This window comes from Eubalaena glacialis, chromosome X, assembly GCF_028564815.1.
Source record: "Eubalaena glacialis isolate mEubGla1 chromosome X, mEubGla1.1.hap2.+ XY, whole genome shotgun sequence".
Classification (NCBI taxonomy): domain Eukaryota; kingdom Metazoa; phylum Chordata; class Mammalia; order Artiodactyla; family Balaenidae; genus Eubalaena; species Eubalaena glacialis.
Window position 1 is genome coordinate 2635422 of NC_083736.1, and position 25584 is coordinate 2661005.

At 39.8% G+C, this 25584-nt stretch overlaps 1 non-coding gene across 1 annotated transcript; it reads right to left on the minus strand.

Annotated features, from left to right (window-relative positions):
* Positions 1 to 1821: 1821 nt before the first annotated feature.
* Positions 1822 to 1928, minus strand: LOC133082833 (U6 spliceosomal RNA). Its single transcript, XR_009699049.1, has one exon. It is a non-coding gene; the product is annotated as a U6 spliceosomal RNA (small nuclear RNA).
* Between the last annotated feature and the right edge of the window lie 23656 nt (positions 1929 to 25584).

Consider the following 25584-nt stretch of genomic DNA (forward strand, 5'->3'; position numbering starts at 1 on the left):
ACAGTGAGCTGATGAACTTGCCTTTTTTTTTTTTTTTTTGCCTTGCTGCTGCACGGCGTGCAGGATCTTAGTTCCCCAACCAGGGATTAAACTCGCGCCCCCTGCAGTGAAAGCGTGGGGTCCTAACCACTGGACCACCAGGGAAGTCCCTGAACTTGCTTTTCATTTTCCTGAAAAATGGAAAGGTTTTCAAGTGAATGTGTCCATGTTATCATATCTATATAGATCCAGCTTGAGGAAAGTGTTAATATAGTGGCTCAGTCATAGGTTTTACTCAGCTCTTACTTATCTCTGTAGCCATGACGATGAGGCTTGATCAAACTTGGAGAATAAGACCAATAGAATGTTCACAGAGTGACCGGGTCATAACGTCCTTCTGTACACCCAAGGCTGTGGGTTAGAGGAACCAGACAGACAACATGACTTGGTGTAAACATGAAGATGGACGATGTGTATCTGGAGCCACGTTTGGGCTCAGCCTCATGGCGGGTCATCCATCAGTATGCACCTGTGTGACTAGCCTCTTTTTAGGACTCTAGACCCTCAGGACCCAAGGCTGGATGCTCTTAGTGGACATCTTGCTACATGTCTCAGTAGTTCAGAGCAGGAGAGAAAAGTATGTCCTGTGTGACCATAGTAGAGAAAAGGAGGGAGGACTTTGCAGACTGTCTGTGATTTGTCTAGTCTCTGTCTGTGGATGTCTTTTCTCCACTCTTCTTCCTGAAACTCACCCCCTCCACTGGGATACTAGGTTGTTTTTCTTTTTTTTTTTTAATTTTTATTGGAGTATAGTTGCTTTACAATGTTGTGTTAGTTTCAGGTGTACAGCAAAGTGAATCAGTTATACATATATCCATTCTTTTTTAGATTCTTTTCCTATATAGGCCATTACAGAATATTGAATAGAGTTCCCTGTGCTATACAGTAGGTTCTTATAAGTTATCTATTTTATATATTAGTGTGTATGTGTCAATCCCAGTCTTCCAATTTACCCATCCTCCCCTTACAACCAAAGCAATCTCGAGAAAGAAAAACAGAGCTGGAGGAATCAGGCTCCCTGACTTCAGACTATACTACAAAGCTATAGTAATCAAGACAGTATTGTACTGGCACAAAAACAGAATAAAGATCAATGGAACAGGATAGAAAGCCCAGAAATAAATACAAGCACCTGTGGTCACCTAATCTATGACAAGGAGGCAAGAATATACAAGGGAGAAAAGACAGTTTCCTCAATAAGTGGTGCTGGGAAAATGGGACAGCTACATGTAAAAGAATGAAATTAGAACACTCCCTAACACCATACACAAAAATAAACTCAAAATGGATTAAAGACCTAAATGTAAAGCCAGACACTATAAAACTCTTAGAGGGAATCATAAGCAGAACACTCTCTGGCATAAATCACAGCAAGATCTTTTTCGATCCACCTCCTAGGACACTAGGTTGTATCTTCTGTCACCTACACAAGGACAGTGCTCCGTGGATACACTCTCCTCTGCTTCTCAACTGATGATCTGTTTCCTCAAGAGGATCATTCCATCAACGTAGAATGTGCTGCAATATATACCACTTAAAAAAAATTGAGACCCTGCAAGGCTTACCGCCATCCCTCAGTATTGCCAAAGAGCTCTGCTCAGCTGTACCCACCATATCAAGTTTGTCTCCTGAACTTCTTTGTGAATCTACTCCAATAAGATTTCCCTTTTTTTTTCATTTTATTTTATTTATTTATTTTTAAAACATCTTTATTGGAGTATAATTGCTTTACAGTGGTGTGTTAGTTTCTGCTTTATAACAAAGTGAATCAGTTATACATATAAAAATATGGAACGCTTCACGAATTTGCGTGTCATCCTTGTGCAGGGGCCATGCTAATCTTCTCTCTATTGTTCCAATTTTAGTATATGTGCTGCTGAAGCGAGCACAGATTTCCCTTCTTAAAGGAAGGACCACTCCAGCAAGAACACCCTTATCCAGGTTACTACTGTCTCTGCTGACAAATACAATGGTTATTTTTTGCCCTCATTATGCTTGGTTTATCAGCTCTATTTGAAGTAGTTGACCATTTTCTCTACTTGGCCCCCAAGATGTTGCTATTATTTTGGACCTCCTCTAGACTTCTTTTCCAGCACTTCTGGCAATCCTTCTGCTTTCCCCAAACTCTAAAATTTGGAGGGTTCCTGGGCTCATTCATAGGATGAACTCACCTTTTCATACATTCACTTCATATTTAATATCATGCTGTTCTACAGCTTTAAATACCTTTTAATCCCTGGTAACTCCCAAGTTTCTATCCAGCCTCAGTTCATTCTTTGCTTGCCCTAGAACTTTAGAAAAGTCTAAACTTACATATCCTATTGCCAATTTGGCAAACCTTACACGCCCTACAGACATCTCCAGTTTCGCATGTTAAAAAAATGAATTCTTTTTTTTTTTAATTTATTTATTTTATTTATTTATTTTTGTTTTTGGCTCTGTTGGGTCTTTGTTGCTGTGCACAGGCTTTCTCTAGTTGCGGCGAGCGGGGGCTACTCTTCGTTGCGGTACACGGGCTTCTCATTGCGGTGGCTTCTCGTTGCGAAGCATGGGCTCTAGGCGCGCGGCCTTCAGTAGTTGTGGCACGCGGACTCAGTAGTTGTGGCTCGCGGGCTCTAGAGTGCAGGCTCAGTAGTTGTGGCACACGGGCTTAGTTGCTCCACAGCATGTGGGATCTTCCCGGACCAGGGCTCGAACCCGTGTCCCCTGCATTGGCAGGCGGATTCTTAACCACTGCGCCACCAGGGAAGCCCCCAAAAAATGAATTCTTAAGTCCTTCCTTTATTCTCGATTCTGGTCCATCCATGGTATTTCTCATATACACATGAAAATTATCCTGCTGGGCTAACAGTTGCTGAGACCAAAAATCTTAAAGTATTTCTTCTGCTCTTTTAATATATAATGCACATTCAATTGATCAACATATTCTATTTGTTCTCCTTTCAAAATATGTCTGGAATCTTAAACATTTCCTACTACCACACTTTTATCCTTTTATTCCATACCCCAATTATATTTCACATTACCAACTGTAATATTCTCATATCTGATGTCTTTTCTTTCATCCTTGTCACTCTTTTAAATTTTTTTTATTTTATTTTACATTGGAGAAAGGTGATTAACAATGTTGTCTAGTTTCAGGCGTACAGCAAAGTGTTTCAGTTATACATATACATGTATCTATTCTTTTTCAGATTCTTTTCCCATGTAGGTTATCACAGAATACTGAGCAGAGTTCCCTGTGCTATACAGTAGGTCGTTGTTGGTTATATGTCTTAAACATGATAGTGTGTATATGTTGATCCCAAATTCCCAGTCTATCCCTCCACACACACACCCCCCCCTTCCCCTTTGGTAACCATAAGCTTGTTTTCTAAGTCTGTGAGTCTGTTTTGTAAATAAGTTCATTTTTATCATTTTTTAAAAGATTCCACATGTAAGTGATATCATATGATATTTGCCTTTCTCTTTCTGACTGACTGCATTTAGTATGATCATCTGTAGTTACATCCATATTGCTGCAAATGGCATTATTTCATTCTTTTTGATGGCTGAGTAGTATTCCATTGTATATATGTACCACATCTTCTTTATCCATTTCTCTGTTGATGGACATTTAGTCTGTGGATGGAGTGATCATTTTAGACCAAGTCAGGGCAAGTTTGTCTTGTTCTTGAAACCCTCCAATGACTTGTGTCCCATTCAGGGTGAAATCAAGTCCTCAGAAGTCCTACAAGAACTTTCTCCACCTCTGAGCTCATTGCTCCCCATGTCTCGGCAGCCGTACTTTCTGGGCTCCGCCCACATTCTCAACGTGCTTCTCTGTAGCTCATAGAACATCACTATCAAACGCAGACCTCAGGAATTTTGTCTTTGATGTTTGTGTTCCTTTTCCCTTCCACAAGCATGACTTGCTTCCTCACTTCCTTTGCAATGTAACATTTTCAGAGACGCCTTCCCTGACCAGTCTGCACCAAAGACTTCCCTCCGTAACTCTCTACTCCCAATACTTTTTTTTTTTTGGCTGCACCACGTGGCATGCGGGATCTTAGTTCCCCAGCCAGGGATCCAACCCTTGCCCCCTGCAGTGGAAGCACGGAGTCTTAACCCCTGGACCGCCAGGGAAGTCCCTCCACTCCCAATATTTTTGTATTACTAGAAAGAGCATAAAGAAATTCAGATGAAGCAACTACAAGATACATTCTCTAGAACATACTTCGATGTAAATGTATCCATTATTTTCATTATGAGGGCCCCTTTCATAGAATCTGCATATGTTAGGATTCATAAAATGACCCTCAGGCTTGTAACTTATACCACGACGCATTATTCCTCAGTTTGGGGAATAAAATACAATTTTCAAAATGCTCTGTGTTTTTGGTGGCTTTGGCAGTTTTAATTTCAGCACATCCTAGTGCATTTGTATGCGACTTTCCTTCAGCTAAGACCTGAAGTCGCGACCCCTGATAAGAAGCGCTCCATACTCCTAGATGGCATTTTACCTTTCTGGGCCAAGCATTGTTTTCGATTGAAGGCTAGCATTTAACATGAAAATTTAAGCACAGTGTATGAGCTGAGTTGGAATACTGAGTCCCTGAGTCTTAAAGGAATTGGAAAAAATGCTAATAATACGGCCACATCATAAAGTCTTACAAGCCCAAGTGTTAGCATTTATAGTATATTCAAAATGCATTCCCGCAATGTAAAATGATAATCTGCCCTTTGTGACTATGGAAACCCTTTCCCTGTTTATTATTTAGTCCTCTTCACACCAGACCTTCTGGAAAGTACCCACACTCAGCATCTTCAGAAAAAATGTGGATTTTTTAAATAAAGATTTTGTATTGTAATATGTCTTGGAGATAAAAATCACCAAAATGGCAGTAATGCTATTTTTGTCCCTTTGAGGTTGAGGGTATTATGTCTTCTCTGCTCCTCATGGCTGGTCTTTGGTCTCTTAACGTTAATGGGAAAAAAATTTTTTTTCTAAGTTCGGTGTGTTGGAAGAAAAAATACCACCATGGAATCTAATATAAATTCTTCATATCCTAAGGTTAGTAATTGTTTAGGTGTTTCTGTATTAAGCTTTCTGAAAAGCTGTGCTGTGTGTTATGTGGGTTATGAGTGATTGGATTTGCCCTGTTAAAATTGTAAAGCATAAAGCAGCAAGATTAGGAAAAAACTAAGTTGACATAAATTAGGATATGTGGTTGGGAACAAGAGAGGGACACACAGAAAAGAAGATGCAAATCAGAAATACATAAAAATGCAGTTGTGAAAACAAATGAATGAATATAACAAAACAGAGATACAGAGAACAAACTAGTGGTTCCCAGTGGGGAGAGGGAAGGAGGAGGGGCAGGATAGAGGGATAGGGGCTTAAAGGTACAAACTATTAGGTATAAAATAAATAAGCTCCGAGACTATATTATACAGCACAGGGTATATAGCCAATGTTTTATAACTTTAAATGGAATATTACCTTTAAAAATTGTGAATCACTATATTGTACACCTGAAACTTACATAATATTGTACGTCAGCTATACATCAATAGAAATAAATAATAAAAGTATCCATTACATAAAAAGATCAAGATAGTACATACCTCTTAGAATATGGTAAAAAAAAAAAAGTTTATCACATTCTAAGAATGGATATTATCAGCTCCTACACAAAACAAAATTGACAGTCAAACTAATTGCCTGACAAACACGTGCTCACTTTACATTCTTATTGCCTGTAGATAATTGTAGTTTGGGGATTGTCATGTGATAACTCTTCCCTTTATCTTATGCAATATCCCTTTGTCAAAGTGCATTAAACACACATGCTTATGGAATATATTATACAATATGTTATATAGTATACCATTATATTAGCCCCCCCCCAAAAAAAGATGGAGGAATCAACAAAAAACGTTACCATGTTTTGCTTCCCATGGATTTGCCATTGTTTTGTTTTTTGAGGTGATTCTGTTTGAGGATTCTCTTTCAACATCTCCACCTATCAAACTAAATCTTAACGTCCTTAAGTGAGATAATGAGTGTGGATAAAGTTCTGTTTCATCTGGGGAGGGCAGAATAGAGTTAGTTTTTATTATAAAAGCCGAGTTGGGAGGGGAGTGGTGATCTGATGGCAAACTGTGACTTTCGCAGGGAATTCAGTTCTTCAGGTTCCATACTGAGAACTCAGGGTCTTTCTGGGTTCAGGCAGCCGGCCTCAGAGGGGTCCTGCAGACCTTCCCATGAGGAGGGTCCTGTCTGGGTTCAAAAATGTAAGAAGTGTGGGCTTGGCCAGCGAGGGCTACGCTGATCGTCTATTTGGTATAAGCCATCAGTGCTGTAACCGGGACAAGATTTCCAGGAATATCCCCATCCCACGGGAATGTACACAGTACCCAATCTTTTAAAGCAAAAAGATGTAAAAGATCACCTGTTTTTAACCCTGCCACTTCACCAAATGTTTTCCCCTCTCCATCCCATCCTGATCCTGCTAAGAGGGGGCCATTGTCCTGGCCCGTGGTCATCCCAAGAGAGAGATCGTCAAAGGCAAGGAGAATATTCCCATGAATCAGACTAGTCTTCACGAGGGCACCCCCATGCCACCATCTTCCCTCCTTTCCCTCCATCCATTCAAAGGTCTGTTTCTTGGGTTTATTCTCACTGCCAACATTACTCTATCTTGTTCCAAATTACTGTGGCTAAATAAATTTTTAACAGTCTGCATAGATTATTGAAATTGTCACAAGGACTGCATTGATGGCTTTAGCCATAAAACCGATCTTGTCACTGACATATTACTACTGTAAAATTTATTTTGTACACAGCCCCAGAAACGTTCAAGGAAAACTAGCAAAATGCAGTGTGAATGTCTTCCTTTCCTATCTTTAAGGTCATTGTCAGTATCACCTCCATTCTCGAAAGGCACTTATCAGACCCTGCAGGATGTGGCTTAAAGCAACTCAACGTTGCTTCATCAAAACAAACAAACAAAACCCAAGCGGCTTATTCACGTGCATGTTGGAATAAGCTGACCAAACGCAGCATTTGTCTATGATACAAACCATTGCCTTCTTCCTTTCTTTGGATTATAGGTTTTTACATTATTTTAAGAGCAAAACATGCCCACTTGCACCTTGCTACAAAACCAGTTTGCTTTACACTGTTTGCTAAATAGTCTGAAGCAAGCACAACTTGCTAAGTTAGCTCATTTCCCGAGATTTGAGTGTTCTTGCAGCACTTCCCGTGTTTCTATGCCCATTTGTACCTGACAGGTGACATGAATGCCCCAGAATTCCTAAGTGGGTTGTCATGAGCAGTGTGATAAAAGTAGCAGTAGCCTAAAATCATTGCTAATTCAAAATCCGTCTCAACTTAAGCCATAAATTTTGAATTAACAAGTGCCTAGATGCAAGCAGTAAAATAGATGAGCATTCCTTTAGATGCTTACAGCGTATTATGAATCATTTTCCCTTCACCTTAACGATGTGAAGACAATCAGAAGAAAATGAAAAGAATTTGAATGGTGTCATCACATTCAAAGACAAACCAGTAGAGTATATATGCAGGGAGTTGTAAAATGATCACGCCTAGAATCCCTTTCAGGGACCGATATCCTTCATATAGTTATAACTTCTGCATATTTGATGGACCTACATTTATCGAGGTCAATGTATCATAATTTCTTTTTGCAGCATTTATTCCCAGGGCTGTAAGTTTTTGTTTCTTCAGTTTCTTCTGGGATATCTTTCTCTCCTGTGCAACCTCCCCTTCTGGTTTAGGGATAATCTCTTCTTTTTCAGTAAGGATCATCTCAGTGTGTCAGGGAGAGCTCACGTATGGGTTGATCCGACCATGAGCTCTGTAAGTCCTGAGCTGCATCTTGGGGGCTTTGTTCACCTGGATGTGCTCGATGACCAGAGAATCTACATCTAAGCCCTTAAGTTCAGCATTACTCTCTGCATTTGTGAGCCTGTGCAGTAAAGATTCAGCACTCTTTCTGGGCCACCGACCCTGCATCCAGCCCCACTGGACACACCTACCAACTCCACCATTGTAACGATGAAATGACACCCATTGCTTCTGTAAAGTGACATCCTTTAGATACTTGGTGGCTTTTTGGATATGCCTACCCTTAATGGCCTGGGCAGTTTCCTGTGTGTTTTTAAAGTGAACACGAAGATTTGAACCTCTTGATTTGCATGATCTTGTAGGGTTTTCTGGGTCAAGTGAATAGCGACCCATTTTTAGAGGTCACTTCAGGCTGCTTACCGGAAAAAGAGAGATCATAATTTCGTAAACTCTTCTTGAATTTCTGTGCACGGGAGACTGGACAACGTGAAAGCCAGGACGAGAGAAGGTGGACACATTGGTGACTATTATGGGGTGCTCGTTTTAAAGGTTCTGAGAAGCAAAGCCTTTGGGTGAATGTCACAGATCAGCAACCAGAGTTCAGAAACAGATGACAAGGGCTTATCAACAGGCTACCCAAGGGGTGCTTGCAAGGGGAAAAGCCAACATCCATTTTCAGAAAGTACTAGCACAGGTTGGGAGACAGAAGAGCAGTGTGTTTGAATCAGGGGGTTCCATAAATACTGCTAAATTTGGCTATCTTAATTAGTATCCCTGTGTAGTCAACAGATTTTGTCCCTCAGATGCCACTGAGTCTTGGAAAACATCGACTCAAGTTCACCATATCTATCCCATTCCTATTTTCATTGACATGGTCTTACTTTGGGGAGTTTTCGTGTGTGCTTGTTTTGGGGGAAGGGGGAGAAATATGGTGGCACTTCTTAGCATCCATAATTGCATGTGCCAGTTCCTGGTAATGAATTGCTTTATATCTATAGCTATCTCTATATCCATATCCATATCTGCATCTAAATTTATACCTATATCTATCCATAGCCGCCATCTGTATCTGTATATCTATGTTAATATATGTTCTATTGGTGGGTTTGTTTCTCTAGAGAAGCCTGAAAATACAGTCTTGTGCCTCATAGATTGTCTTTGAAGGTGTTTGGGGGTGGGCTAAAAAGGAATGGTTTCCCTGACCAGTTACCAGTTAGAAGGAAGATCAGATATTTAAAGACAGCAAGAGGCAAGCAACTAAGAAAAGGAAATAGTTGAGACAGATATTATATGTTTTAATAGTTGAGACAGATATTGTATGTTTTAATAGTTGAGACAGATATTGTATGTTTTAAAAAGGGAAAAAAGGGAAGGAAATCCAGAAAAGAGGGGATATATGTATACGTAGAGCTGATTCACTTTGCTGTACAGTAGAAACTAACACACCATTGTAAAGCAACTCTACTCCAATAAAAATTAATTTAAAGAAACAAAAAAATTAAAAAGGGGAAGAAAAAGGCAACAGCCTCAGGATATGTCAGTCTTTTCGCTGGCAGTCACTCTCTTCTGATATGTTTCAGCTCTTTTTTTGTTTTCATACCTAGGGCGGTGTGAGATTTGAAAGATGAGCTTCTCTTTTTTTGTTTTCCCCAAATGCCAACTTGAAGATGTCTGAGATTTCCTTGTGACCTCATTAGTCTCTCATTCCTTATTGGGGCAAGTCTTGCCTGTTTGCAGACCATCAAACTGGAAACGCACAGATCTGTGTGTGTGTGTGCACGCCTGTGTGTGTGTACTGTCCTGTAGAAAGATTCAGGGTCCTGATGGTACCCTGGCCACATCAATGTCCGGGCAGTGGACGCCTGTCATAAACTAGAGTCTTGCCTGTGGCCAGGCCTGAGGCACAGACATCTTTATGAGCAATAAACCCTCCACAGAGAAGTCACCCTTTTTATCCCATGACAAAACATGACATGCCTACGGCTTGGTAAATGCATTTTTCTACAATGATGTCTGTCATTTTTAGAATGACTTGTAACATTTCTTTTTTCATCAGCCTGCTTGTAGAGTTTAAATCAAGGGCTGGGTGTAATTATCTACATGTCTGAGGTTAAAAATGGATGGGATTTAATCACTTAAAAAAGATGTCCATCGGCCCAACCTTGGGGTTATCCTAATAACGTCCTGGTTCCCAGTCTGTCTGTATTTTACTCTGAACTATTACGTGCCTTCCCCTTGCCACCCGTGACCCATACCTCACGCTGGGAGCAGAAACAGCTTCTCTGCTGGCAAATGCAACCTGTCCAAACTACCGCCTGCAGGTACTAATCCCACCACCAGCTATCTATCTACATGGGTCTGGGCCGTTATTGAATCTTCTGTACCTCAGTGTTCTCACCTGTCAAATGCTCATGTATGCAGTAGATGAGGTTCTGGGGAACAATACATGAAAATTATTTAGCACATGGGACTCCACAGACATTAACTGATACAACCCCTGGCTGAGAAAAACACCAAATATGGAGAAGAGTGAAGACAGGCACACATGATTTTCAAAGCATGGAAACTCTCACTTACTTGGGTAGAGCCACGATGCAGCAATAAATCTTTGATTGACTTCTGAGGCCACCAGAGTTTCTTTTTTTTTTTTTTAATTTTAAAACTTCTGTTCCAGTTTTATTAAGATATAATTGACATATACCATTGCATTAGTTTAAGGGGTACAACAGAATGAATTTGATTTATGTATACATTGAGAAATCACCACGATATGTTTAGTTTAATATCCAGTGTTTCAAAATAATGTAAAATGAAGATATTTTACTATATTATGAGAAATATGTTATTTACAATATGATTTATGATTTTTCTAATACTACATTTATATGCATTGTATTGCATTATACATGCAAGATATATTATGTATATATTATATATATTTATATAACATATATCTGTTGTCTATATTATACATACTATTATATTAAATATTATAATTATATTAAATATAATATATGCATAATATGCACAATATTAAATTTTTAATATACCTAATTATGTGTAATATCTCTGTATGGTGACAGACCTTAACTAGGCATCGTGGTAATCATTTTGAAATGTATGTAAGTATCCAATCACTGTTTTGTGTATCAGGAACTAACATAGAGTCACAGGTCAATTACACTTCAAAAACAAACAAACTCATAGAAAAAGAGATCATATTTGTAGTTACCAGAGGCGGGAGCTGAAGGGATGGGGAATTGGATAATGGTGGTCAAAAGGTACAAACATCCAGTTATAAGATGAATAAGGGGACTTCCCTGGCGGTCCAGTGGGTAAGTCTCCACGCTCCCAATGCAGGGGGTCCGGGTTTGATCCCTGGTTGGGGAACTAAGATCTCACATGCCGCAACTAAGAAGTCCGCATGATGCAACTAAGACCCGGCACGGCCAAAAAAAAAAAAAAAAAAGAGATGAATAAGGACTAGGGGTGTAATGTACAACATGGTGAATATAACTAATGCTGCTGCGTGTTATATAGGAAAGTTGTAAAGAGAGTATATCCTAAGAATTCTCACCACAAGAAAAAAAGTTTTCTTACTGCTTTCATTTTGCATCTATACGAGTTGATGGATGTTCACGAAACTTATTGTGGTCGTCGTTTCAGGATGTATGACCCTCAAAGTTACAGTTTCTTGTTTGCTTTTACTGTTTTTGTGGTTCCTACGACTGAGAGATTTTGGACGTTTGCCCTTCCAAATAGTTGGTAACAGTCTACTCTGTTATCTGTGCATTTAGAGTGGTTTATAGGTTATATAAACAATTTATGGTGGTTTCTGTGCATTGATGTATAATTAGTCTTATTTAATATCACTGTGCTACATAATAAACACCTAAGTCCAATTTTGTTTCAAATCACTAGCCAAAGGCACCGATGCAATTTAATCCATAATTCTTGAAGGGATTATTTCTCCCTAAGGATATTTCTGTGAGAGAAAAAGAAGCAGGGCTTAAATCACTTGGGCATGAAGAAAATAGCTAAAAGGGACATTTCTCCTGTGCCAGAGTCCCCTGACTTAATACTAAAGATGCCTGGCATCTACCTCCTGCCTGATTCAATCAAAAGATAGTGTACGGTACCGTAAGCCACGTTGTTTTTATTCGCATGCTGGTTCTTTGGCGTTCCTTGCAAAGTGTGCTTCCCAGTTTGAGAGACTGTGATGTCTTCTTGCAGTAAGGGTTTCTTGTCTCCCCTGTCATGCATAATTGGGCAGCGAGAACTGCTGGTGTCAGGTGAGGGGAAGAATGTCCTAGGAGAAATTGTCCTAGGAACAAGATGCACAGAAAGACAGGTTTCCGGAAAGTTGAAGGCTGCTGGGGATGCAGCAGAGAGCCAGAAACTGAAAAAGCCTCTGATAAGACCTCCTGTGACCCTAGGATACTGGGAACGTAAAAGAAATCCAGTTGCAAATTTTTTTTTTTTTAAAATAGGTGTTTTCAGACTCTGCGATATTAAAAGATGATCATCCCTTCTCTCTTTGCAAATGCATCAAGATTGTGTGTCCAACCCACTGGGCATGTGAATTCACTAGATTCAGAGAATTAGGCTCGATTACCATTATCTGTCATTGCCTGGAGGGCACCCCATCTCTGCCTAAGTATAGTCAATAGTCAAGAGACAATAGGACACATCTGTAAAATGCAGAGTGGGCGAGATAACGTTTACTAGCTTTTTATAAAAGCGTTTGTGGTCAGAAAATTAAAGTACTGTATCCGTTTCTTCTTAAATGTCTAATTCTTCTCTTTTCCTGTGGTCTGTAAGGTTAGGTAAGTCTCCCTTCTTGGTTAAACATTATTTCTGGTTAAAACTTCACTGAATATTATTTGCTCAGATTAAAATAAAAGAATAGTACACAGGTGTGTATGAATACTTATATATATGTTACATATAATATTTAGATATGTATATAAATATGTATATATCCATATCCAGAGCAACGTTAACAGATTGAAGGATGGAAAACTGTGTCCTTACATCGATGAAAATCAAAACATGGTTAAAATACACCATAGCCAAACTTTGCATTTTAAAAAATAATTTACTATTTGCTTTCTGCATTTTCATTCGTATTCATGTCCTCTCATTAGATGAATGCTTCATAGAGAGGGGGCCAGTTGCAAAAGTTCTGAGAAACACAAAAATGAACACGCTAACACGTTAGCTTACTTTCCGTGAGCTAACATTTTTGTGCCTGAGATTTTTAAAATATTTGTTCTTCAACTACCTTACACATTAATACATTTTAAGCTATAAAGGGTTGAAACCGCAGAATTAATTTTGAAAAATCAGTCAAATATCTGCTTACAGTTTATTCTTAGGAGACAAATAACATGCATTTCCTGGATGCAATTTTGCAAAGAAGAAAGAAAAGGAAGCTTGTGTTGGGTTTTAAGAGTAGCATCCCTTTTAGAGATGCATTTCCTAAAATATGTTTTCAACAAATTAAGGAAAATGGGAAGAGATTTTGTTTCTTTAGTTTTTCTTTAACACATGCTACAATCAGTTTACTTTCTAAAATCACTTGCTTTGTAAATAGTAAAATGTAAATGCATTTGCCGGTTGTGGAGTTTAGCGTTTACTATTTTATGATGAACTTAACGAGTGAACCAGTTAAGTGTTTCTAGAGAGAGATTTTAACTCACATGGGTTCACGAGGTCCATAGATCATGCAGTGCTGTCGCTCTAAATTTTCTTTATATCTGTACTTCGCTTATCAAGTCAAGAAAGATTCACACCTCAAGGAACTCACAAGGACAAGACCCGCACAAAGAATGAGACAGGGAAGCAGGATCCCTGTGGTGAACTTCATTTCTGAGTCATTCTAGCCAGCTTCTGCTTTCCGTCAGTGACCAACTGATGTTTAAATAAGTGGGGAAAACATTGCCTTGTGTTCCTAGGCTGCTGACACAATGGCTCGTTGGTTCCAGGATAATCTGTTTCTGTCCTGCGGCTTCAAACCCTTATTTACTATTTACTTATTTACATTCTGTGCAGTTTTCTCTATTCTATTCAGTAATATACTTCATAAGCTGATTTTAAGTTGTCTAAATATGGACAGTCTTTGGACACCTTGAAAATAAATGCTGTTCAAAAGAAAAGAGAGAGAGAGAGAGAGAGTTGGCCCTTAATTTACCTTTGAAGGACCCTATGTAAATGTAATTACAGAATTAAGGAATCTGACCCCATCAGGCACAGATTCCATCCTGTCTCAGCTCTCAGGCAAGTTGTAGGTCTGTTCTCGCTGGAAAACTGAGGAAGACAGCATTTTTCTATCACTCTCTGTTCTAGATTTCATCGTTATTCATGCTCTTAAATCTTAAAGCAACCTTGTGAGGTGGGCGGGTTGTGTGTCCCATCAGAAAACTGCATCTTTCAAGATCACTCCATTTGTTCAAGGTCATGCATCTGGTTACAGGTGGAGCCAAATTACAATTCCAGACCCGTCTTTTAAGATACTGCATCTGGGGAGAGGTGGTGGGTGGGGAAAGAAAACCTTGGTCTTGAGGTCTTTAAAAATGGAATGGAGGGAATTCCCTGGCCGTAAAGGCCTGGGTTCAATCCCTGGTTGGGGAACTAAGATCCCACAAGCCACGCGATGCAGCGAAAAAAAAAAAAAAAGGAGTGGAGATGGGTTCTATATTGAAAACGTTACAGAGCCTGAGTAACATAAATCCGACTGGCCTTTTTTCACAAATCCAGCTGAATCCTGCTTCAAAGAGAATTGATAATTTATTGGGCGTTCTTCCAGCTTTTAAAGATGTAAAATATGTCTTTGATAATGTCTCGATGCTTTTCCAGGGGTTGGGTGTGTCAGGCAGTGGGGTTCAAGCAGGTGAAAGTCAGACGCTATGGGTATCAGAGGGATGAAGGCATGACGTTGTGATGCTAAATTCGGTGAAGTCAGTAGGGGCCTCAGGTCACAGAATCCTCTCCAAGAAGCCACTGCATTTTCCTGCTTCCAAAGCTGCTTCCACGGTTGGCAAAGTTCTTCTGTAAAGACCCCGTTGATAAAGGTTTTAGGCTTGGACGGCGATGCAGGCTGTGTCACAACCGCTCAGCTCTGCTGTTGTGTGAAAACAGCCGTAGGCGATGTATCAACCAGTGTGCATGGCCGTGTGCCAATAAAACTTTATTTATGTAAGAGAGGCAGTGATGGGCTGGATGTCGGCCTCAGGCTGTGCCCTGTGGACCCCTGATCTAATATGAACAGGTAGGCCGACGAATATTCAGTGAACTATCAAGTTAAGAAGAAAAAAGGAAATTTTATTCCAGCCAAACTGAGCATTATAAACCAGGAAGCAGATTCTCAGAAAGCTCTGAGAACTGTCCTGCCTGTTAGAAGTTGAAGGCACAGTCATACACATTTTTGACACAGAGGATCGTATATGAAAATGACATACTGATATTTCACATTAAAGTTCACCTGGGATGCATGGTCCAGGTAGGCACGTACAGAGTGAACAGTAAGTCACCATGACCCCTTATAGAGCTGGGAAAGGATTTAATCTTATAAGAAGTTACATTGCTAGGGCCTCCCTGGTGGCACAGAGGTTAAGAATCCACCTGCCAATGCAGGGGACACAGGTTCGAGCCCTGGTCCGGGAAGATCCCACATGCCACGGAGCAACTAAGCCCGTGCGCCACAACTACTGAGCCTGCGCTCTACAGCCCGCGAGCCACAACTACTGAGCCCGTGTGCCACAACTACTGAAGACCCTGCGCCTAGAGCCCGTGCTCCGCAACAAGAGAAGCCACCGCAATGAGAAGCCCGCGCACCACAACGAAGAGTAGCCCCTGCTCGCTGCAACTAGAGAAAGCCCACACGCAGCAACAAAGACCCAATGCAGCCAAAAAGGAAAAAAAAAAAAAAAAGAAGTTACATTGCTAGTGTCAGAAGAAAGGGGAAAAAATGATCTTTACAATCAAGCAGGCATCCCATCTTTGAGGAGGTCTGGTTAATGTGTAATGCAGATGCACATGGCACATTAGGGATGGAGGGAAGAGACCCAAATAGAGAATTTTATGTTTACATTCTCTTGTCCTGCCTTCAAATATAAATTTTTATTTCACCAGGTATGTCAAACAGGTGTAAGTGGAAACAAATACATATATGATAGTGTACTGTGAAATGCACAGAATTAACTTTATCTTCGAGGTCCAAGAAAAAATTATTGAACTAAAATGTTGCACACATACCACCTTTCCCTGGAGTGTTACCCACATTTCTAGACCCATGTTCTCATGTTCTTCTTCATAAACTCTTTCCATTCTTCCCCACTGAGAGTGTATTTCTGTATTAGGTAGCATAAAGTGACATCATTTTTTTTATTGAGATATAATTGGCATATGACATTATATTAGCTTCAGGTGCACAACATAATGATACATATATAGTCTGAGATCATCGTCACAATAAATCTAGTTAACATCCATCACCACACATAGTTATATACTTTTTTCTGGTGGTGAGAACTTTAAAGACCTACTGTCTTAGCAGCGTTCAAATATACAACACAGTATTACTAACGACTGCCACCACGCTGTATGTTATATCCCCAGGACTTATTTATTTTATAACTGGAATTTTGTACTCTGTTCTCTGTATCTATGAGTTCATTGTTTTGTCGTAGTTTTTTAGATTCCACATATAAGTGAGATCGTACAGTATGTTTGTCTTTCTCTGACTTAGTTCACTTAGCACAATGCCCTCAAGGTCCATTCATGTTGTGAATGACAGGACTTCCTTTCTTTTTTGTTAGCACAATAAATTATATATATGTGTAAATCACAACTTATTTACCCATTCATCCATCAGTGGATACTAAGGTTGCTTCTATGTGACATCATGGTTTTTAATTAGAAATATTTATTCAAATGAACATGCACTCAGGTACTTCGCATGGTGCTAATACAAAGTGTAGGTCTTCAGTACATGTCTGTTAAGTTATTATCAATATAATTCTATTTATCAGAGAATTCTCAAAAGATGGAAGTGTTCAACTTTGTTGGTCATCCAAGCGAGTGAAAAAATACTGAGTTTTACTGACAGACGTAAAGAAGAGCTTAATAAGCAGAGGAAAATTTCATGGTCCTTATTTGGAAGGAATTCCATGGAAAACTGATTTCCTTAAAATATATACCTACCCCACCTCCCATCCGTCAGAATGGCCATCATTAGAAAATCTACAAACAATAAATGCTGGAGAGGGTGTGGAGAAAAGGGAACCCTCTTGCACCATTGGTGGGAATGTAAATTGATTGAGTCACTATGGAAAACAGTATGGAGGTTCCTTAAGAAACTAAAAATAGAACTACCATATGACCCAGCCTTCCCACTACTGGGCATATACCCTGAGAAAACCATAATTCGAAAAGAGACATGTACCACAATGTTCACTGCAGCACTATTTACAGTAGCCAAGACGTGGAAGCAACCTAAATGTCCATCGACAGAGGAATGGAAAAAGAAGATGTGATACATATATACAATGGGATATTACTCAGCCATAAAGAGGAATGAAATTGGGTGATATGTAGGGACGTGGATGGACCTAGAGACTGTCATACAGAGTGAAGTAAGTCAGACAGAGAAAAACAAATGTATATTAATGCATATATGTGGTATCTAGAAAAATGGTATAGATGATCTTATTTGCAACACAGAAATAGAGACACAGATGTAGAGAACAAACATATGGACACCAAGTGGGGGAGAGGGGGTTGGTGTGGGATGAATTGGGAGATTGGGATGGACATATATACACTATTGATACTATGTATAAAATAGATAACTAATGAGAACCTACTGTATAGCTCAGGGAGCTCTACTCACTACTCTGTGGTGACCTAAATGGGAAGGGAATCCAAAAAAGAGGGGATGTATGTATACATATAGCTGAATCACTTTGCTATACGGTAGAAACTAACACAACATTGTAAAGCAACTATACTCCAATAAAAATTAATACAAAAGATATATATACCTACCCCAAATCAATATCTGCATGTTTTAATAATTCCAATGATAAAACCAATGTGATACGTGAGTGTGTGTGTTCAAGGGTGCAGGATATAGAAAGAAATTTAAAAGGCATCATTTGAAAACATCCATTAAGACAAAGACCCATTAATTTTCTTGAAACTTCAGATTGTGTTTATGTGTATGTGTGTGTGTGTACAGCCTCACTTGTCATATCACACTTCACATGTTATTCTCACTTCACCCACATTTAAAAGTATGTTTCTTATAGGAAATAAAATTGTCAAAGTTAGAGGATGGTTGGGGGAAGGAACTACATTTGTACAATAGTAACACTGCTGATGAGGGCCACGTGAGTTTGTCTGCTTTGGATGAAACGTTTTAGAAGATGTGCCTCGTGCCACCAATTTGGAAAATTGTTAACGTTAAAAAAAAAAAAAAGTTGCCCTATTGAGTTTCTATTTTAAAAGAAGTAGTGACTTCCCTGGTGGCGCAGTGGTTAAGAATCCGCCTGCCAATGCAGGGGACACGGGTTCGAGCCCTGGTTCGGGAAGATCCCACATGCTGCGGAGCGACTAAGCCCGTGTGCCACAACTACTGAGCCTGCGCTCTAGAGCCCACGTGCCACAACTACTGAAGCCTGCGCGCCTAGAGCCCGTGCTCTGCAACAAGAGAAACTGTAATGAGAAGGCCACGCAGTGCAACGAAGAGTAGCCCCCGCTCGCCGCAACTAGAGAAAGCGCGCATGCAGCAACGAAGATGCAATGTGGCCAAAAATAAAATCAAATAAATTAATTTTAAAAAAAGAAGTAGAATTTTTTGTCATTACTTTTCTCCAAAAATTATGTGTCTATGTGTGTAATTTTATAATATATTGATAGCATGTTACCTTTCTTTGTAGACCAGACCATCTTACATAAGTACAAATGTTCTTCGGATATTCACAGAAATATTGGAAGTGTGATATGCTGCCTTTCTCCTCCTCCAGACAAGAGATCCTTGCAGCACTTTTAGTTGAAACACCTCTGATATTGCCTGTAGAATCGTATATCCTGTGTTTCCTAGGGTTTCTCCTCTTTCGTTGTGTTAGGTCAATTGAGATGAATCACCAGGACCCCTGCAAAGCCCTTTATGCATCATTCATAAAGGTTGGACGGTAAAGTGCTCTAGTCCCAATGTGGGGCTCTCTAGAGATACATTATAAATCTCCTTCTGTTCAAGAAACCAACCATTTATCTCAATAAAAAAGTAAATCAATTCTCCCCTTAAGAGGTGTGTGTTTGTGTGTAATGCAATGGAAACTCTATGGTTTTTGCCTTCCCATACTGTGTTTCATTTTTTCTTCATTTTTCTTCTTTTTGTACATGTATATATCTATATCTGTCTACATACATACATCTAGATACATCTAGAGAGACAAGGAGAGATACAGAGTATATAGAGGCAGATATACAGAAATAGACACATCTATAGAAATATAGATAGATAGACAGAAAGACAGGTAGATGGATGGATGGATGGATAGGTAGATAGACAGACAGGCAGGCAGAAAGAAAGGCAAGGTAGATAGATGGGTAGATAGATCAAGAGAGACAGAGATTTGTATATATCAGTAGTTATGGAAACTTAGAGATGGATAACACTTTCCTCTACATATATTTGAACCACTTTGAAAAATTAATCCCTCCTTTCCTATATAGTATTTCATCACCCATTTGCAAATTCAACAGCTAAAAGGGCAGTCGACACTTACAGCTTTGCCAAGGGAGTCTGTCCCTAGACCGAGAAAAGTGGACCTATTTTACCATTAAGTTAAACCATTTAGACATTTAATCAGAATAAATGAAACAACAACAAAAAAATCTTTCTTACCAGAATTGTGCTTTCTATTTTGTTTTAATCAGATAGTCATTTGCACAGGTGCCTGCTGTGTTGGTTCATTTTCAGGTCTGTCTTACAGTGAATTTTGTACTAGTGTGAAGCTCCAATTCAGAAACCGCAAAGGTCCTCTTGTATTAACATTTATTATGACATGGTGGAAGCACTTTTGAAATTCATTATTTATGCTGTAGAACAATCCTTTGATGGAATACCTCATGCTATTTTTAAAGACTTAGAAAGGCCTTTTATAAACTGCTTCTAGAAAGGAGGCACTAAAATAATTTCAAAGGGGTGGGCAAACGAGTTCTCTTGAAGGATATTTGGGGGGAAGCTGGGGCAGAAAGATATTGAAACATTAGGAGTCTAGGGTGGTCATTTCCTAGAGGGACATACCCAAGGTCATATATATTATGGTCTTTAGTATACGCCAAAAAAGGACCCAGATTTTTGTGTTTGATGTCCGTTCTTAGGAACTGTGAAATTTGGGAGAAATACCGGGCATTCCATTATCATATATATAGAGCACATTTTTATAACTTTACCTGCAAGACATTTAAATCTACTTGATTACTATGTTGAACCTAATGAAAAAATGATCTTATCATTTTCACTTAGACCATTTCATGTTTTTACACACACACACACACACACACACATACCCCATTGGTTTTTCTTTTTTCTGTAAACAATGAGTTTGAAGTAAGTACATGTTATTTTCATCCACTAAAAACGACTTTATTAAATGTTTGTTTACAGTGTTTTTGGTTCCCAGGTATTCATAGCTCATGGCCTATGAATGTGAAGTGAGTTTACAGACGCCTGAAGATGCCCCAATTTTTGTAGAACACATTGCTGCTGACTTGAATAATTGTTACACATCTGCTCTGTCCAGTGTGGTAGCCAAGAGTCACGTGTGACTCCTTACCATGAAATAAAATGAAATCAAATGCAAAACACACTTCCTCAGTCACTTTAGCCATGTTTCCAATGTTTAATGGACACACATGACCAATGGCTATGCTTTTAAAAGCCCAGATTATAGAACATTTCTATCACTGCAGAAAGTTTTACTGGCCAGCGTTGTTCAAGGCATGGACTGTTTCGGGCAGAATTCAGCAGCCAAACAGCTTTTAAAAAGTTAAAAAAAATCTCTACTAGGTGTCCCAAAGGTCCGGTTTTCTGCAAAACAGCGTATGACGTGATGTGTGATCTTTGAGCTGGCTTTCTGAATGCTCTGTGTCCATATGCAACGTAGTTGTAGATTTTTGTCTCTGGAATAGATTTGCTGGAAATCAAAGCAGGGAACCAGGCAAAATGTCTGCTCTGTCTAAAGACAACAGGTGCATGGCATGCATCTTGCAACACTGTAAAATCTTTTAAAATCAACTTGTTTTCCAATTGTCTGCCTCTGTTAACCCCACCTGTATGAGTTTCGTGAGCCTTCTGTAACAAATTATCTCAACCTGTGGGTCTTTTTTTTTTTTTTAATTTTAAAAATTTATTTATTTATTTTTTGGCTGTGTTGGGTCTTCGTTTCTGTGCGAGGGCTTTCTCTAGTTGCGGCGAGCGGGGGCCACTCTTCATCGCGGTGCGCGGGCCTCTCACTATCGCGGCCTCTCTTGCGGAGCACAGGCTCCAGACGCGCAGGTTCAGTAGTTGTGGCTCCCGGGCCCAGTTGCTCCGCGGCATGTGGGATCTTCCCAGACCAGGGCTCGAACCCGTGTCCCCTGCATTGGCAGGCGGATTCTCAACCACTGCGCCACCAGGGAAGCCCCAGGGTCTTTTTTTTTTTAATTGAAGTATAGCTGCTTTACAATGTTGTGCTAATTTCTGCGGTACAGCAAAGTGATTCAGTTATACATATGTATACATTCTTTTTCATATTCTTTTCCATTATTGTTTATCACAGGATATTGAATATAGTTTGCTGTGCTCTACAGTAAGACCTTGTTGTGTATCCATCCTATACATAATAGTTTGCATCTGCTAATCCCAAACTCCCACTCCATCCCTCCACCACCCCCCTCCCCCTTGGCAACCACCAGTCTGTTCTCTATGTCTGTGATTCTGTTTCTGTTTCATAGATAGGTTAATTTGTGTCATATTTTAGATTCCACATATAAGTGATATAAGGTATTTGTCTTTCTCTGTCTGACTTCACTTAGTATGATCATCTCTAGTTGCATCCATATTGCTGCAAATGCATTATTTCATTCATTTTCATGGCTGAGTAATATTCCACTGTATATATGTACCTCATCTTCTTTATCTATTCATCTGTCAGTGGACATTTAGGTGGTTTCCATGTCTTGGCCATTGTGAATAGTGCTGCTATGAACATAGGGGTGCATGTATCTTTTTGAATTATGGTTTTGTCCCAGTGTGTGCCCAGGAGAGGGATTGATGGATCACATCTCAACCTGTGGGTCTTAAAGACACCCTGAAGTTTATCAGCTCACAGTTTTGGAGGCCAGAAAGCAGCAGGTTGGTTCCTTCTGGAGGTTCTGAGGGAGGATCCATTCCATGCCTCTCCCCAGGCTGTTCCTGACTTTCTTCCCTTCTTTGCAGCCAAATTTTCCTCTTATGATAGGGAAACCCGTCCTTTGATTAGGGTCCCCCTCATCCAGCACGACCTCATCTTGATTACATCTGCAAAGACCTATTTCCAGATAATGTCTTATTCAGAGGCACTTGGGTTTAGGGCTTCATTGTATCCTTTCTGGGGACACAATTCAATCCATAACAATATTCCTCAGCTTTTCTTTCCACTGTCACTCCTGGAAAATACTTTTGATCTTTTGCCCCCTGATTTCACCTCAGGAAATGAGTGCAAAACTCATTGCTTAGAACACAGGAAGGGTTTATTTTCAATTAGAGGGTGAGCATATAATGTGTAATGGTTGTGGAACGTAAAGAATGAGAACAATGCAGAAACGGAAGGCTGGAAGCATTAGATGCCTACGCTCAGGTCCCTGAAGAAATATCCATCTGTGTCCTCCCGAGATGCAAGTGTTATTGGTCTCCCCATTCTGAAAGGTAATCGTGGGCATTCAGTGGCTTTTCCCCCCCAAGCCTATGCCTGATTACATTTTGAGAGAGGCTGGCTTCAGTCAAAACAGTCATAAAATTCAAGTAACTGTTCTGAAGTACCATTTGATAGCCTTCATGGGGAAGGGATGCTTTAATCAAGAATGTCACACTGAATTGTGAGGCAGAGACACTGAGAATAACTTTTACAACTCGCGGTGGGCTCCGGAGTCTGACCGAGATGCTGAAGAGAAATGCCTTTGAGAATTGGCAGTTTGACGGACAGCCACAGAACGCTATGGGATACAGCGTTGTTGATCGGAATCCCTGATTTATTTGTGGGGTCCTAAGTGTGGTAAGGACCTGGTTCCTCAGAGGACATCTGAGTTTGATTTGGTGAAGCAAATCCAGACTCGATCAAGAAGAGAAGTGAGATCTCTTAAATGTAGGATTCAGGAAGTCTGATTTTTAGGATTCTCAAGTTCAAATTCACACTCAACTGGGTCTGTTGACTTAATTTCCTTTTTATGGTCACCCTCTGTTTTAGTTTTCTAGGGCTGCTGTAACAAAGGACTGCCCACTGGGTGGCTTACAACAAAAATGTATCATCTCACAGTTCTGGAGCCAACAGGTGTGGAATCTTTTTATCCAGGATTTCCACAAGGAAATATATTTATTTTTTTCTTTAGAATTTGGCTCAGAACAGTAACATAAAAATATTTACATTAAAGTAAATTGAGATGTGATCATTTAACGGTATATAATAATTATGTTGGAATATATTTGCCTTTCCGTGAATTTAATAAAAACTAAGATTTGGTTTTATTTTTATTTTTTTAGTTAATTTTTATTGGAGTATAGTTGATTTACAGTATTCTGTTAGTTTCTGCTGTACAGCAAAGTGCATCAGTTATACATATATCCACTCGTTTTTAGATTCTTTTCCCATATAGGTCATTACAGAGTATTGAGTAGAGTTCCCTGTGCTGTACAGTAGGTTCTTCTTAGTTATCTATTTTATATATAGTAGTGTGTATGTGTCAATCCCAATCTCCCAATTTATCCCTCCCCCCTCCCCCCCTGGTAACCATAAGTTTGTTTTCTACATCTGTGGCTCTATTTCTGTTTTGTAAATAAGTTCATTTGTACCGTTTTTTGTTTTTTTTTTTTAGATTCCACATGTAAGCAATGTCATATGATATTTGTCTTTGTCTGAGTTACTTCACTCAGTATGACAATCTCTAGGTCTATCAAGATTTGGTTTTAGATTCAGTACCATCCTTCTGAATATTTCGTATGAAACTGGATAGGAATAACTGATGTCAGTGGGGCTGAAACTCAGGGTAGAATCCTTCCTTGCCTCTGTCTGGCTTTTGCTGATGTCCGTTAATCCTTGGCATCCCTTGGGTCATAAATGCATCACCCCCATCTCTGCCCCTGTCTTCACAGGGCTGTGTGTCTCTCTCTTCATATGGCCCTCCTCTTATTAGGACACCAGTCATATTGGATTATGGACCCATCCTAACTGAACTCATCACATCTGCAAAGACCCCATTTCCAAATAAGGTCATGTTCTGAGATGCTGGGGGTGAAGACGTAAACATATCTTTTTTGTGGGGGGGTGACACCATTCAAATGATGACATATAAAACAACCCGATAAAATCCAATCAACTTTTGCAACTTTGGCGAACAGTATCCCTATACTGCCTTCCCCAGATACTCAAGCCCATATTCACAACTCTGTTTTTCAGAAATACCCGTACAACTTAACATCCAGTTAATGTCTAATCTTTTCCTGATTGTTTGTTTTATTCTTTGATAGAGAATGCTAACTTCTTCAAAAGAAGGAAATATATTCTAATGGGAGTTTTCTACTCCCCTTAGTCCTAAACGAACAAATAAACCAACAAGCAAAAAAACCCCATATTTTTTAAAGAAATGGGGGGTGAACAACAGCTAGTATAAGATAGTCTGCTGGATGCTACAGAAGATATAATGCAACATCCTTTGATTTGTTCACTAATGGTCCCCCTTGTGAGATGACAAGGTCGATTGTCTCGTAACTCATGTACAGTTTTACCTGTTAAACAACCTGCTCTTTTTCTTAAATCCAGTGTGAACGCTCCATGGGACAATTCTCAAATCAGGACAATGCTAATATTGCTTCTTGCTGCTGTTCTGCTCTGCAAAGTCTCCACGCTCAAACTGGCTTCTTCGGCAATGGTGTTGACGAGACATCTACTTGCCTCTAGTTCACGCTTAAAGAGTCTAGTCATCGTTCCATGGGAAAACAAGATTTCTGGCCGCCCTTGGTGCACCCAGAGGGAACGCTGATACCTTGCCTCTCTGCTGAGTTTCCCAAGTCAACGGTTTTCCTTATTTCTAGTTTGACAATTATTTATTGTGTGAAATATCTACCACTGGGATAACCACAGTGAAGAACACAGACATGATGCTATGATCCGACTTATTAAGGAGTTGGCATCTTGTGAGGGAAGGATGGGGGAACACATAGCATATTATAAGTCAGAAGACTCAGGGAATACCCTGGCGGTCCAGTGGTTAGGACTCCAAGCTTTCACTACCAAGGGTGCAGGTTTGATCCCTCGTTGGGGAACTAAGATCCCACGAGCCATGCAGCGAGGCCACTCGGTTCAGATCCAGATGCTGGTATTAATCATCGAACCGTCCATACTTCTGTATGTGGATCATAACTCTGATGCCTGCCGAGTAAAATGTTTTAA